Here is a 14,909-nt window from a genome sequence, read left to right as displayed (position 1 = left end):
TGGAGTTGACAACCTGGAAACAGAGTGTCAGTGTTGGAAGAGGTTCTGCCTTGGCTCCTACTGCTCAACAGGAGATGGCAAGCTGCTCTGTGACTCGTTCCTTCCTTGCGCTCTCCAACCTGCCCTCATCCTCTGGATCTGGCCCAACAACAACTTCTCTCAGGGATTCCAGGCCAGGTCATGGTGGGGGTGTGTTCTTGGACCCTAGGGAAACTTCTGATGGAGGAGTCGAGGTCCTAGGATCAGGAGCTCCTCAGTCTTGTCAATTTCTGTTATAGCATCAACAAGTTTCCATGGAGTGCGCATTGCATGCATTGGGATATCAGAAAGGGGATGCTGTCCTGGGAGGAACAAAGTGCTTTAGAACTAGAACATATAAGGGAAATCTCTACAGACAGAGATAGGACCCAGGGGGTAAGCTGAGGGCTGAAGCCAAATCAGAGCAAGACAAGGACCACACCCTCCCCAACCCTCCATTTCTCTGCTGTCTCCTGTCTTCTCCAGCTAATAGCCATTCCCAGAAGCCCTTCCACCCTCAGCCAAGGTCCTGCAATCTTCCAATTTGGCACCCCAGTTTCTCTAAGTGGGTTCCACCACTTTCTTTCAGCCTCTTCAGAATTATCTCTTGGCCTTCAATCTTGCTTCACTTTTGCCAAATTCAATTTCTCAAGGATTGCCAAAGTCTAATTGCTCTGGCAATGACAGTGACTGCAGTTAGTCCTCAGTCCTATCTCCAGAAAAGGAGGGAAGAAATGACTTCTCTCCAGGTGGTGACAGATGCATCCCACGTTTTCTTCATCTCTCTTGTTATGTCCTCCCTGTAGAAGGTGGAGCTTTGTGCTAGCAAGTCCTAAACCAGGAGATAAAGGCTCAGCTCTGTCACTTCATCCCTGTGCCTTGTCTCTGAATTATCTGCTTCCCCAAAGGTCGACATTTTGGTACTAGACTCAAGCATTTGCCAGGGTCCTTCCTGCTCTGAGACCGTCTCAGTATGTGTGTGCATGGAGGGGGTGTGGCCCCAGACTTGACAGTAACTGACAGTGGTACATCTAAGTCTGGCTGGCTTAATTCCTAGGGAAAGACCCCATGTGATGGTTTGGATGTGAGATGTCCTCCAAAAGCTTATGAGTGAGACAATGCAAGGAAGTTCAAAGAAGGAATGATTGGGTTGTGAGAGATTTAACTCAATCAGTGATTAATACCCTGATGGGATTCACTGAGTGGTATCAGGAGGTGGGGAGGCATGGCAGGTGTGGCTTTGGGGTACATATTGTATTGGGCAGGTAGAGTCAGCTTCCTGAACATCATGTTAGCTGCTTCCCTCCACCATACTCTTCCACCATGATGTTGCTGGCTGTATGTAGACTGAGACCTCAAACTGTGAGCCTCAAGATAAACTTTTCCTCCCTACAGTTGTTCTGGTTGGATCCTTTTAGTCACAGCAGTGAAAAGCTGCCTGAAACACGCCCCTTCCATCCCTCTGTAAATGCTGAGACCTGTTTAGGGATGGGTGGGCTCTTTCCCCTCCTCACAGTCACTGCTTTCTGGTGTTTCCCCAGCCAGGAATTCCTTTGGAAACAGAACCTGGCAATGGTCCCATATTTTGGGAAGTGCTGGCCCCAACCCTGTCTTCCCAGCTATGGAGCCCAGGCCTGCAGCAGGTGTGTGTCAGTGTCCTGGCTCTGGAGATCTCTAACCTCTGGCAGGAGGGAGTGCTATCTTTGGAAGCATTTCTTCTGTCCTCAAATGAAAACCTGTGGCCAGGGGAGCAAACAAGTAGGGAGAAAGCCACAGACCTCAATGGTCCCTGTCCCCACTGCCAGCCACTCTATTTCCCCCCTGACCAGTATACCTGCTCCTTCTCCACAGAGGGCATATCACTCATTATTTTTAACCTCTCTTCCCCTCTCTGGGTCCTGCCCTTTCTGTCATTAAAATGTCTCTCTTGTGTGTCCCTTCATACCCATCCCCACCATCTCCCTTCACTCTCTGTTCCTGAGCAGCCTGTCTCCCACAGTGTCACCACAGCGACCTTCCTGAAAGGCAGATCAGATTACACCACTCCCCTCCTCAAGGGCCCTTATGGGCTCCCTGTGGCCTGCTGAATCAAGTCATAATTCACTTGTTATTCAAGGCTCCAGCTTCCTTTCCAGAAACATCTCCCACTATGGAAATGCAGGAATCCCACACTCAGGGCACACAGGGCTCTCCTTGTTTGCCAAAATGGGAGCCTTTCTGAATGGCCCACAAGCACCTCGACTTCTCCACATCCACGACAAACCACCCCATTCCACCCACCTTTCCCTCTTCCACAGTGCTCCAGTGCCAGCATTCATGTCTTCCTTGCTGAGCACCTCACTCTCCCTCACACCTGACATCCATTTGGGGACTAGATTATATCAAACTGTCATCTGTGCCATCTCCTGACACCACTCTATCTCCACTGCCACCCTTCCAGAACAGAACCAGCTCATCTCTTGCTGCCTGACCTGCAGGAGCCTCTGTCTTCCAGCCTTGACTTGCAAGGCTGCCCTTGAACTCCTCCTTCCTCTGAGCTCCCTACGATCTTAGGACCTGACTTTCAATGCCCTGTTCCCTGGTGATGGCTTTTCCTCTTGCCTTCACCTGGAATGTTCTCTCCCAGCTCTCTGCCTGGTCCAGCTGCCTGCAAGGCTCATCACAAGGGCTGCTTCCTCCAGCAAGCCTTCACCGAGTCTCCTGTTGGAAAGAATAGGTCTCTCCTCCAAACATTCTGCCAGCTTTCCTGGCTGGGGGTTTTGGTTTATTTGTTTTGTTTTCTTTTTGCAATAGTGGGGGTGCAACATTAACCTATATCCCCAGCCCCCTTGATTTTCTTTTGAGAACAGTCTCACTACATTGCTGATGCTGGCCTCAAATATGCAATGCTCCTGTCTCAACCTCCTGAGCAGCTCAGTCTATAAGCCTGTGCCACCAGGCCTAGCTCCCATCAGGTCGAATGTAGTGGTTTGGAGCATAGGCTCTGGAGGCAGCCTCCCTGGGTGCAGAATCCCAGCTGGAACATTATCCAGTTCCTAGGGAAAGTTACAGAATACCTTTGAGCAAGAACCCCAGTTTCCTTGCCTGTAAATTGAAGATAAGTATAATTACCACCCCATAGGGCCCTTGTGAAAATGAAAAGATTAATCTGTGTACAATACTTAGGATAGTATCTGCCATGGGGAAAGTACCATATTACTCTTATCAGTGCTGTTATTACTAATATGGCCTCTTTTATGGATTCATTTTCTGTTGCTATAACAGAACACTTGAGACTGGGTAATTTGTAAAGAAAAGAGTTTTATTTTGGCTCATGGTTTTGGAGGCTGGGAAGTGTAAGAGCATGGCACCCATGAGGGTCTTGTGCTGTTTCAGCTCATGGCAGAAAGTGAAAGGGCAAGCAGGCACACGACAGATGGGGAGAATACAAGAAGCAGGCTTCTTTATAACAACCCCCCGTTGTGGTAACTAATCCAGACCCTCGAAAGTGAGAACTCCTCCCTCCCACGAGACCCCATTCTTCTGTTCATGACAGCTCTGTCCCATGGACCCAAACACCTCCCTCTGGGTTCCCCTCCCAATACTGCCATATTAGGGCCAACACATGAATTCTGAGGAACACATTGGAACCATAGCAACCGGTCTGACAAATCCTCCTGGGCAGGAACCAAGTCCGACGCCTTTCATCACCCACCCTGGAGATGTCCAGACACATTTGCTGATGGAGCCTAAGGCTACCCACCCCCTGACACCTCCTGGCCCTACAGAATCCAGAAGAAAGGAGGGAGGCTGCGAAAGAAAAAAATGTCCTCCCCTCCTTGATATCTATCAGGAGCAAGCCAGCTCATTGCCACCCCTATGCCTCCTGCCTGTCTTCACACCCCCATGCCTCCTGCCTGTCTTCTGAGGTCCAGGTCACAGTGCAGCTGAACGTCCCTGGGCATGGGAGTGATGGAGACAAATTGGAGGGAATTCAGAGGAGCCAAGTCCCTGAGCCCTTGAGAAGGGCAGGCTTAGCTGAGGAGGGAGATGGAAGCAGTTCTATGTGTGGCTTGGCTGAAGGACAGCGCTGGGTGTGATGGGGACATGGTGACTGGATTTAGGGATTCCAGCCATGCAGACAAGCTGAAGAGGGGGAGACATTGAGCTCTAGGGTGGGGGAGCTCTCCTGAGGCTGTTGGGCTCTGGGGATACAGACCTGGAGCTCCCTGGACACGGAGACAGGCCTGCCACCCCTCTGCTCACTGGCCTGAACAGAGGGCTCTCGGCCTGGCTTCCTGGGGGTGCTGACACTTTGGTGCAGGCCTGACCCTGAAGGCAGAGGGAACCAGGCCAGTGTCTACCCCATGTATCCACAGCTGTCTGAGGCTGGGCCTGGGGTGGGCCCTGCTGGGGGGCTGAGGCCCATCAGGGATCACAGCCCCCCTGGGGTGTGGTGCACTACCTGCAAGTCCACCACAGAGCTGTGGGCTCTGAGTTCTCTCTCTCCCTTCATCCCTGCACCCTTACAGTTTCAAGTCATGGTTTTCAGACCATAGACCTCTGCCCTCTCCTCCCAGGTACCAAGGGGCATGGAGAGGCCGGGAGGAAGTATTGGAAATGGCCTCATCATCCTCCCCCCCATCCATCCGGGCTTCGTCGTCCTTGGGCCAGGATAAATAAAACAAGTGAGGGAGAGGCCTCTGCATGCTCCGAGCTGATGTCTGAAGCGGCCCCTGTTGGTGGAGGGAGTGGCGTGCCGAGTGTCCGTCTGCCCAAGGTTGCGGTGGGTGCTGTGCCACCCTCCTCCCAGAGGAACGTGGAAGGGAGGGTGCCTGGGCCAGGTGCCCAGGAACGAGTAGCATGAGAAAAATGTTGAATCCCTCCTCAGTGTCTCCTTTCTTGGGTGCTCTGGAGGGACTGCTAGGGAGCCTAGGAGGAGGGAGGAGTGTGGAGATGAGGGGAGTGGTAGGAGACTCTCCCCATCCCTATCCCCCAGCTCCCCAATTTTCCATCTCTGGTCTGCTGGGCTCCTGGGTCCACTTCCTGAGGTCAGAGAATCTGAAGGCCCCTGGAGTAAGAAACCTAGATGACCAAAGTTCCAGAACTCCCTAAACTGAGGGTGACATGGGTGCTGCTGCTGGGCACCTTCCGTGGTGACCCCTGTGTCAGAAGACCTCATGTCTAGATCCAACTCCTCAATTTACTCCTCATGGACTCTTTTCAAGTCCTCTTTGGACCTCTGTTTTCCAGTCTCTAAAATGGACTTTTAAATTCTTGCACCTTGGGGCTACTGGGAAGTGCACAAAAATTCATGGCAATAGGGTCCTAGAAAGAATGTTTCAGCTTGAGGACCTGAAATTTAATGTTTTGGCAGCGCTCAGTTCTGCATCAACACAGGACACACCAAATGTTCAGGCACCCCAGTTCCAATTGCTGTCACTTAGCTTTTTCCATTTGGTGAGACGCCAAGATACCCCAACTCTTTTCTGTTCCCAATTCTCTGTGAGAGAAAACTGCCCCATGGGACCTGAATCTCCAGTTTGGAAATGCTTTGTGTCTAGCCCAGGTCCTTCTGCTGAGGTTCCTACTCAGATGTGTACTAACTTGCCACCCCCTAACCAGTATTCTCTTTCCTCTTCTCCCTCACCTCCTGCTCTGTCCTCAGAGGAAGGAGGAGGGGAGGGCAAAGGGTGGCCTTTCACTTGGACAGATGGAACAGAATAGGGGGAGCATTATACTTCCAGAAGCCGTCAGCTGTCCCACACCCTCAGCCTCACTCTCATCACTTGAAGGCCTCACCAACCCAGCTGGAATAGTGTGGTCTCTCACTGTGCACTGCCACCTGGGCGCCAGCCCTGACTCTAGTCTCCCCTGGCAGCTCTATGACATTGACAAGCCCAAGTTTATGGCAGCGGAAAAATGAAACCCACATCACCCCACCAGGGTCCAGCTCCCATCCGGCAGAGCCAGGGGTGTCCTCCAGTGGGCAGTGGGAGCCCCAGCAGCCCCTCAGGACACAGTGGAGTTGGGGTGGCATGGGCTCCACCCCAGCACAGCAGTTCCTGCCCTGCACCCCCCTCCCCCGCAGGCTGCTCTCTGTCCCAGCCCAACTGGGAGGGCTTCCACAGCGTTGGTGATAGGGGCCGCTCCCTCCTGAGTTGGAGTTTAAAGGGGACTCCTTCTCCAGGAACCTGCAGCCAGATTGCTGAGTGTTCACAGTGACCTGGAGGTGATGTTTGGAAATCTGATTTGGGATAACATAATGTTCCTTTAAGTAATGCTGGCTGGAGGGACAAGGAGGGGAAAAATGACCAAGAAAAACAACCTGATTGAGGTTTAAAAGGGGACATTGTAGGGCCACCTCCTTCATCTCCCAAATCACTTTCCTCTCTTCCCCTCCTCCTCCTGCCCCAGACCTGCTTTTGTTCATGACAATCTCTTGGAGAGAAGATTGAAAGTGAAGTCTGTTTCCTTGCTTGAATATACATATATTTAAAGTGGGGAGGAAAGCACTAGCTCCCGACCCACCCCCGGCCCTCCCCTGAGCTTTGTGGGTAATGGGAGGGCTGCCTGCTCTGGGCTAGTGGTCAGCATGGGCTCTCCATTGCCCACTCATTGCCCCATCACAGAGGGATCATTAAGATGGGAAAACAGGCCAGGGGTGGGATGGGAAACTAAAGGAGTGGTGGCAAGGGCACCACTTAGTCACTGACTCCAGGCGCTGTTTATATAGTGGTGGTTGGCCAGCAGTTCACCAACTCCTGCATAGAATAAATACAGTATGAGGGGCTAGACACCAGGCAGGACATCTAAGTTCACTGTCTAACACATAGTGTGCTCGGCCTGCTAGGGAAAAGAGTTAAGAAGTTTTAGCTGGATCCCTATTGAATGAGTGACCCTGCTCCCCCATACCTATCTAGGCTAGGATTTACTTTGTGACAAAGGGAGGGTTAAGATGAAACATCTGTGTCACAGCAGGAGAAGCTGGGGTGGCAGCCAAGGGACCTCCCACAGAGGAGGAGATGCTTGTGTGGAAAGATGGACTCAGTGGGGGGAGGAAAATGAGGGTGATGGATATCTAGGGAGGGACAAACACACCCAGCCGTGGCCACCACAGCAGTGTCCTGCCAACCCCATAACTCCCACTACCACACACACCCTGACACCAAGCCTCTTTGCTCAGCCAAGCCACTTGTGCAACATTGCAGGTAGGACCTCACATGCCACCCACTGTCTGGCTTTCTCCCTGGTGTTCCATAGCCCCTGGCCCATCCTGAAGCAGCCCCCAGGCCTATCAGGGCAAGATGGGGCAGGCCGAAGGAAGAAGGAGGTGCAGAAGCCCGCGATGCAGCCAGCATTGCCGCCTGCCAGCCTGAGATGGATTCCTAAAGCCCCGGCTTCTCAGGAACCCCCAATTCCCTGGGCCTTGGTGCTGGGACCCCCGCCTGCTGGGGGCTGTGCTTCAAGAGAAGGAACAGAGAGGGCTTTTGAGTGTTTTTTTCAGGGGGCCTTGCTCCCCCTGGCCCCCACCTAGGGCATGTTATTACTATCAGAAATATCAGGCGTCTCAACTCCAATTAAAGTCAGGTTAAATGTCTCCACTGCAGAAATTCCACATGGGTCCAGATACAGAGGAGGGGCTCCCTCAGTCTGCCGACTCTCTCCTTCCCTCTTTCCCCAAGAGTGAAACTAAAGCACCAACTTAGAACATGTTTTCAGACCATTTACTCCAATACTCTCTGCTTCTACATGAGGACACTGAGGCATAGGAGAAGAATGGTCTTGCCTAAATTCATTCAGCAAGTTAATGGCAGAGTCAGGATGAAGGCCCAAGTGTCCTGATTGTCATTCTACAGTGTTTTTGTCACAGCACCCATCTGCAGCATTGGCCTTAAAATCGTCAAATTGCCTCCACAGATGGCCTACCATCTGTGGATGCTGGGACAAAAGCCAGAGGTGGCTTCTCTTAATGTACAGTGTACATAAATCATTTAATATTGCTTGATATAACCTGGGCACAATGGTGCACACTTGTAATCCCAGCTGCTTCAGAGGCTGAGGCAGGAAGATTGCAAGTTTGAGGCCAGTCTCAGCAACCTAATGAGCCACTGTCTCAAAAAATGCAATGGGCTGAGGATGTAGTTTGCTGGTAGAGTCCCCCTAGGTTCAATCCCTAGTACTGCATAAAAGTTGCCAGATAGAAGGGCCATGTAATCATGGGCTATTCTTCTCTGAGTCTCAGTTTCTTCATCTGTGAAATGAGAAATGCAAGAGATCATTGTTTCCATTTGCTCAGCATCCACTGCTTTTTTTTTTTTATAACAGCTGCCAAAATTTTCTCAGGAAATCATGTCTCCCTCACTGTGAGTCCATATGAGTCAGCTCCAAGAGCTGACAGATGAAGACTCAACTCTTGCCCACCATAGCATTTGATCATAGTAGATAGAGATATTGATTTGTGTAGTCATGTGACCCTCGCTGGGCCAATACAAGCCCTCTCTGGAACTTCTTTCTCTTTTGGTACTGGGAATTGAGCTGAGGGGCACTGAAGTACTAAGCCGCATCCCCAGCCCTATTAAAAAAAAAAAAAACATTTATTTTATTTAGAGACAGGGTCTCACTGAGTTGCTTACAGACTTACTGAATTGCTGAGGCTGGCTTTAAATAAATTGCTGAGGCAATCCTTCTGCCTCAGTCTCCAGAACCACTGGGATTACAGGTTTGTACCACCTCACAGGGCCCCCCTCCTTGGAACTTTTGATAAAGGCATAAAAAAAAGAGTCATTGAAGACTCATCAGTAGAAGACCTAAGCCTAGAGTTTCAAGAGCTCTGTGAGAAGAACCAGCCTGCGAGAGAAGCAGGCATTCAGGAGATGAATAGACCCCATTTAAGCCCAGGATCCAGTGTGACCCTTGCACAGTCACACATTGCTTAATGCCCAGGCAGATTCCCGGAGCCACCCTATTCCCCGGAGCAGGGTCCATATACAACTCAATCAATCCAGCATCACAACAATTATATACAGTTTAACTAAAATAATCATCTCAATGATTCCCTGGCCTCATCTTTCAACCATTCTGTCTGGCAAAATGCCAGGTGTCATTCTGACTTGGCTGTGGCTCTTAACAAGATGATTTTTTTGTTGTGCAAGCATCATATAGTGTGCTTACCCACACTAAGATGACAACTCCCTCACTAGGAGATGTAATCTCATGGGACAAACCATTGTATATGCAGCCTGTCATTCACCAAAATGTTATGTGGCACATGATTTTACTTCTCATTTATGTTAACTAAGAAGATACCCTTTTGGCTTATATCAGTTTGAGTTGGAGTCCTGCCATTTTCAATTGAAAGAGGCCCCCCTGATATAACAGAGACTGGAGATATCCTATATCATGAATGGCAGAGTTGGATGGTACCTTAGGGTGACTGTCCTGTAGAGACTTAGGAAAAATGTGAGGAATAAATAAATGAGTGTCTGAGATAACCATGCTTTTCATGGTCTGGCACTAAACCTCAGACATTTGCCTGCTGAATGCTTCCAGCTGGCTTGCCTGTAGTAGAGAGTGTATAAGCTTAGACCTTGCTTTGAACATTGTTTTTTGCATCTACCATCTATATCATCTAAGAAAACCTTATTTATTTCTTAGTGATAGACCCAACCTGATCTTTTCTTAAAATTTGGCATCTCTCCACAAAGCCATGAAAAGATAATTTTGGCTTTACTATAAATTACTGAAAATTCTGAACCTGCTTGGAATGCCTTCCCGTGCCTTAACTCACCCATGCCTGGCTCTCTGACCAGATAGCAGCCCTCTCTGAAACTTTAGTGACACCTCACAAATCTTGGCCTTCCCTGGCCAGACAATGACCCCCTCTGAGGCTCTAATGGTCCTCATAAATTCTGATGTTGGGGCCAGCAAAAAATGTAAACTACCATTAGTGTGATGCTTGTCAGAGTTCTGTAATCTGTAACCCCCCTTTGTGTAACTTTCTGGGCTATAAAGCTGGGCTGAAGGAAAGTTGGGGTGCTGTCTTGTTCCCGTTGTTTTAGGAGGGAGAGGCAGCCCAGCTGGTCGAAATAATAAGCTTGCTTTAATTTGATTTTAATTGGAGTCAGTGGTCTTTTCTTGCATCCTGGTCTAACATTTGTACTAGAGATTAAATCCAGGGGTGCTCTACCCCTGAGCCACATCTCTAACTGATTTATTTATTTTTGATTTTGAGACAGGGTCTCACTAGGTTGACAAGCTGACCTAAAATTTGTGTTTCTCCTGCCTCAGCCTCATTAGTAGCTGGGATTACAGGTGAGCACCCACACATTCATGGGAAACCTTCCTTTCTAAAGCCTCAGGTTTAACCCAAGAAGTATTACAAAAGCTAATGTCTAACTCAAGAGATGGGATAAGGCACCAGGATACACCTTTGAATATTAGGACAACAGACATTTACACATCATTTGCTAAGGGCAAAGGGATAGTCTGACATCCTTAGGGGCAGCTAGGGTAGGGCTAGGTAGAGACACCTTATAGAATTGTACAGATTCTGCACCAATCCAAGGGTACCATTGGCAAAGTGTATGTTGAGAAGTGAGTTCCCTTTAGCTGCATAGTCCTTAACCTCTGCAAACTTATATGGCTGATCTATGGCTGAAGCACATTGCAATTGATACTCTTGTCATTCTTCATCACTGAAGGCACATTCATCTTTAATCTTTTTACCTTTACAGAATTGGAATTGCAAGAATATTACCATGAAGCTATTGTTGGAAATCTGGTGTAATGAGTATTTTATGGTGGCCAAGGGACCTGGGTGTACCAAAATATTGCTCTAGACCAAAGCCAGCTCTTCCCCCAAGGTTCCCAAGGGACAGATATGCACATAGAACAACAGCAAAGAAAAGCAACGGTTCCCTTCACCCTTATCTGGACTTTGGACCTCACACCTCAATGTGAGCTCTTTCATACTTGCTAGGATAGTTTAGCCTAGCCATGAGCCTTGAGATATTTCTTCCCGTCACAAGATTAAACACAATACTGGATACTGTCTCCCTCCTAGCATCTTTATGGAAGACAAAGACAAAAAAGAAAGTATATAGGTAGTGAAAATCTGTCCCTAATTCTGCATAGAGCTCTGGTCATATGGGCAAAATAAAAAAAGAAGCAATTCACACCCTTTTTATGACAGCTGATGCATAGTGACTTTACTTGCTAATTGAAGGTAGTTCCATCAATGTCCTGATACTTGACATCTCTTTCTGATGGGAACAGGGGAGCAAAGAAAGGGGTGATAAAAGGAAGTTTTCCAAACTCAACTCATAGGTAGTGAGCCCTGCATTAAGATGCAGGTATAATGGGAGTAATATGATGGGCTTACCAGATGAAATAGACTCCTTTTTCTTACCTCAAATCTGTACAAATGATAGATAGTAAAATATCATTTAAAATTCCATTTTAAATAATAGCCATTGTGGAATACACTTAGTGACCAATTAAAGAAAATAGAGAGGGTGAATGAAAGGCATTTTTAAGACATTCAAGCACTCAGAAATGTTATTAGTTACAGATTCTTTCTGACATAACTGATAGAAATATATCACACTAAGAAACAAAATGATTAATTCAAGTACAAGAAGAGGGATATTAGAATAATGGAAAAGAAATGAGGGCTGGGATTGTAGCTCAGTGGCAGAGCACTTGCCTAGCATATGTGAGGCACTGGGTTTGATCCTCAGCACCACATAAAATAAATAAATAAAACAAAGGCATTCTATCCATCTACAACTACAAAAGAAATTGGGGAAAAAATTTAAAAAGAAATGAGTGAAGTATAAGAGAATGTATCAACACAGGATGTGATGGGGTGGAAGCATAGGGCAAGGGGTGGACTGTAGTATAGTAAAGAGGGAGCAGAGGTAAAAAACCATATACCAAGCTTCTTGCTTTGTTTGGAGAGAGAATACATGCAGATTAATGTTAAAAGCTGGTAGAGAATGCATATGTGTAATGTATGGGCAAATTTTTGAAGCTTTAAATTAAAAGGTATACTTTTGAAATCATTACTGAAAATGAAATGGAAAGAAGAGAATTTTCTCCATTTAACAAAGACAGCAAAGGGGTTGGAAACACTGAGAAAGAAGGCAAATTTAAAAAATGCAAAATGAGATGTCAGAAATTAGTCTAAGTGCATAAGCAATCATAGTAAATGTAAATGCTAAAATTACCCTGTTAAAATATAAAGACTCTTAGGCTTTTGCCATTTATGAGACATACATAAAACAAAATAACACAAAAAGGTTGAAAATATACTCAGTGCTAACTAAAAAGAAGGAAATGTAGTAATACCCATGCCTGACAGAAGAAGATTTAAATAATAAATAAAGAATATTTAGTTCCTTATAGGAATAGTCCATGACAAAGATAAAACAGCAATGAACCTTTACAGCACGGTTTAACATAGATAACAGAAAATTATAATCATAGGGCAAAAATATTCTTTATTCAGAAATCAACACATCAGGTACTAACTTACTAATCTGCTAACTACATAAAGACATCAGTATTAAAGTGAGCAAATTAGCAAAGTTGAACATTTGTATGTTTGTATGAACAGAAAAGTCATACACTTTTTAAATACATATTGAATACTCATGAAATTAATGATATGTTAAGTCAAAATAGAAAGCTCAATAAATTTGAAATAATAATATCACATATGGTCACATAGTAACCATTGGGTCAATAATATAATGGTTTAAAAATAAAATAATGCTTTGAAATCTATGCCCCCAGAAAAAAGAGGGGGAAAAGCACACTTGTAATATGGTGAAAGAAGAATTAACATGAATTGGTGTGAATATACTATGTATACAACCAGAGATATAAAAAATTCTGCTCTATATGTATAATAAGAATTGTAATGCATTCCACTGTCATGCATAAATAAAAAAAGAAAGATTAAAATGGAAAGTATAAACCAATGAAAAATGAAAAGCAATCAAATCTCTATATAACAAAACTAGTAGGATGTAACAAAATAACCACTCAGAGAAAAATTCATGGCCTTAAGTGCACTTATACAAACATGAAAACCAGGCACAGTGATGTGTGCCTGTAACCCCATCTATTCAGAAGGCTGTCATAAATTCCCAGGCAACTTAGTGAGACCCTGTCTCCAACTAAAATAAAAATGGACATGGGATATAACACAGGGGTAGAGTACCCCTGAGTCCTAGATCCAGTGCCAAAAAAAATCAAACTTCAAGAGCTAGGAAAAAACTATAAACACAAAGGAAAATAAAAGAAAGGAGTTAATAAAGATAAAACATAAACCAATAAAAGGAATAAAAATAAAATTAATCAATAAGTGAAAATGGTACTTTGAAATGACAATGAAATAAATGAATGTTCTTTCTGATAAAGGAAGAGAAGACATAATTAATAATAAGACTAATAGCCCTGGAGGAGATTTTTTCATTTGGCAAATAAATTTGAAAACTTAAATAAAATTATTTTCTAGAAAATCATAAAATACCAAAACTGGTAAAGAATTAGTATAAAACTGGTTAGCCCAGTAACCACAGAAGGAATTGGAAGCCTAATCAAATATCTACCCTTAAAATGGTGATATACAGCTTCTAAAATGGCCCACAATAGTTTTTACCTCTTCATATTCACATCTTTCCTCAATTTTATTGCCTTGAACGTGGACTGGATCCTGTGTCTTGCTTCGAGTGAGTTGAATGCAACAAAAGTAATTGTGGATCCATTCCAAAATTAGGTTACAAAAAGACTGACTTCCAGCTTGGTGGCATTCTGGTTTTCCCTTGTTGGCATTGATGAAGCACATTACTGTATATCATGAGCTGACTTATGTAATGGTCAAGATGACATGAACTTCAGAGAGTCCTCTGGATAATATCCAGTGAAAAATTGATGACCTCAATTCAAAAACTCACCAGGAACTGAATCATGCTAACAGCCACGTGAGTGAGCAAAGAGGTGGCTTTGCTCCCAGTTGTACCTCATGAGGACAGCAGCCACAGTCAACACCTTGATCACAGCCTATGAGAGACCCTGAGCCAGAAATAAGCCCTGAGCTGTGCCTGGTGGCTTGACTATAGAAACTGTGAGGTCAGAAATGTTTCTATTGTTGGGGCTGGGGTTGTGGCTCAGTAATGTGAAGCACTGGATTCCATTCTCAGCACCACATAAGTAAATAAATAAGTAAAATAAAGATATTGTGTCCCTCTACAAATAAAAAGTATTTTTAAAAATGTCTGTTGTTTTAATTCACTAAGTTTTAGGGTAATTTGTTATACAGCAATATGTAACTAATATAAATATAGGCAACAAGTTCAGATTTTCTTTGTCACATAAATAGTTCCTGAGCATACCAAAAGAGAAAATATCCAACTCACTTTAGAAAGTTTCATAACTCTGATGACAGAAAGCAACAGGTTACATAAAGAATATTACAATCTAATGACACTGATGTAAAAGGCATGAGTAAACATTTAACAGATGAAATCTACTGACATACTAAAGGAATCAAAACCAAATATATTTCACCTCCAAGAATGCAACGACTTAAAAAATTATTTCATACTTGTCATGTTCTGCTCTAAGTTCTAGATTAATCATATATGTTATATATGTAATATATATATATATATATATATATATATATATATATATATATAAACTTGCACAACAACCTCATGAGATAGTTCTTATTGTTTAAAAACTGAGGAGAGTAGAGGTTACACAAGTCCACAGTTAAAAAAATGGATGAAGAACTGCGATTTGAACCCATTTCACTATGCTGATTTGCCATTAAGAAAATCTATCAATTAATTCACTATATTGCCTTTAAGAGATAATTACACCATCATTTTAATAGATGT

This window comes from Urocitellus parryii, unplaced genomic scaffold (genome assembly GCF_045843805.1).
Source record: "Urocitellus parryii isolate mUroPar1 unplaced genomic scaffold, mUroPar1.hap1 Scaffold_87, whole genome shotgun sequence".
NCBI classification, from domain to species: Eukaryota; Metazoa; Chordata; class Mammalia; order Rodentia; family Sciuridae; genus Urocitellus; species Urocitellus parryii.
This window is presented reverse-complemented; position numbering follows the sequence as displayed.